At 40.7% G+C, this 1,748-nt stretch overlaps 1 non-coding gene across 1 annotated transcript; it reads left to right on the top strand.

Annotated features, from left to right (window-relative positions):
• The first annotated feature begins 325 nt into the window (after positions 1 to 325).
• Positions 326 to 398, top strand: TRNAV-AAC (transfer RNA valine (anticodon AAC)). The gene has a single exon. It is a non-coding gene; the product is annotated as a tRNA-Val (tRNA).
• Positions 399 to 1,748: the final 1,350 nt, after the last annotated feature.

The following is a 1,748-nucleotide window of genomic DNA, read 5'->3' as shown; positions in this document are numbered from 1 at the left end:
TTAAGCACGCCTGCATTCTTATCTCCACTTCCTGTTTTCAAGCACCTTCCCCTGTTACCACCCACATACGCCTCCTCCTGTCACTCAAAATAGCAGGCACTCGCTATATAGCGAACAAACGATTTTTGGCTGCACTGACTGGTTCGCGCATGCGAACTAAAAACCGTACGCATGCTCAGATGTGCAAACATCGCTCGGAACGAGCGTACTGCCGCTTATGAGCGGCTCTGAATCAGGCCCAAAGTCCCCCTTCCATACCATCTAGTCCCTCTCCCACTCTCGACATCTGCTGCCACTCACAGGAAAAAACTCCCCTATACCATGAGTTTCTGTAGTGTAGTGGTTATCACGTTCGCCTAACACGCGAAAGGTCCCCGGTTCGAGACCGGGCAGAAACAGTTTTGTTTGTTTTTTATTGCTATCAAACGTGTGCTCATTTTACTGTATAAACTGACTTTAAAGGGTATATTTATTAGAGGTCGATTGAATTGACTAAAAGCAACTCAAAATCAGCTATATACATCATTGGCCAAATTTCTAATTTACTAAATTCCGATTTTGAAATTGCTATTAAAATAAAATACGATGTTAGTCTGATTTGGCTGGTCTAAATGCATTTGGTATTAAAATTTCTGTTCAAAACCAAATGCAAATACAACCTAAAAATCTAATTTAAACGCATGTAAAAAAGAAGCATGCTTCTTAGGGTGCATACACACACAACAATTTTTTGAACGATTATCGATAATGATATCATTTATCCTTCAATCGTTGAAAAAATCGTTCACTTTCTGAGTTAAAACGATGAACGTTTATCGTTCATGCGCGTTCACGTTTGTAGTTTGTACAGTAGTTCAGTCAGACTGATCAACTGAACGATTTTCAGTAAGGGAATATGCAAAAATCGTTTGTAGTTCAAAAAAATCGTTCATTACATTTAGTAATGTTGAAGCAGCTGGGGTGGTAATGCCACAGCAGGAAGACACACAGCCTGGAGTCCTCCTGCTAAAGCATTAAACCAGCCCCAAACTGGTCAGTGCAGGGCTGGCAATCCTTGGAAAGTGGGGACTTCCCCAAAAATAGGGTCCCCCCTCCCGAGCATCAACCAGTCCAGGGCTCTTCCCTGCATCCCTGGTGGCAGTGGATGCAGGGGTCACCGTATAAATAAAGGGTTAAACAAAGGGAACTACAAGTTCCAGGCAACCTTCCCTTCTGCACCTGTAGAACTACAAGTGCCAGCAGACTGCTACCCCCACTGTGGAAAAAATATTTAAAAAATACGACACACACACTAAATGTTTTATTACACATTCATTCATTCTTTTAGAATGTAAGCTGTTACGAGCAGGGCCCTCTACCCACTTGTACTTCTCCTTACTTTAGTTTCATCTACTTCTTACTCACCACTAGGGCACCTAACACTTTGTTGCTTATGCTCTGTTGCTTATCTGGGTGTTATGGTCACTAATGTAGCAATATATATTATCCATGTCCTGGTCCTGTATTGTATTGTTCTGTAAGTCGCTTGTCTACAATTTGTTTATGTACTGTGTAAGTCTCTTCGGAACACTTGTGGCGCCATACAAATAAATGATGATAATAATAATAATAATTCACTCACTCACAGTAGCTTTCTTTAGACAAACTAAACAATTTAATTTGACTGAAGAAAGCTACTGTGTGTATTTTACACTTTGAGACTGACATAAAAATAGTCACAATGTCGATTGGGAAACTCTGCAATTGGT

Source organism: Taudactylus pleione, unplaced genomic scaffold, assembly GCF_031769625.1.
Source record: "Taudactylus pleione unplaced genomic scaffold, aTauple2 ptg000551l, whole genome shotgun sequence".
NCBI classification, from domain to species: domain Eukaryota; kingdom Metazoa; phylum Chordata; class Amphibia; order Anura; family Myobatrachidae; genus Taudactylus; species Taudactylus pleione.
This window is presented reverse-complemented; position numbering and strand designations above follow the sequence as displayed.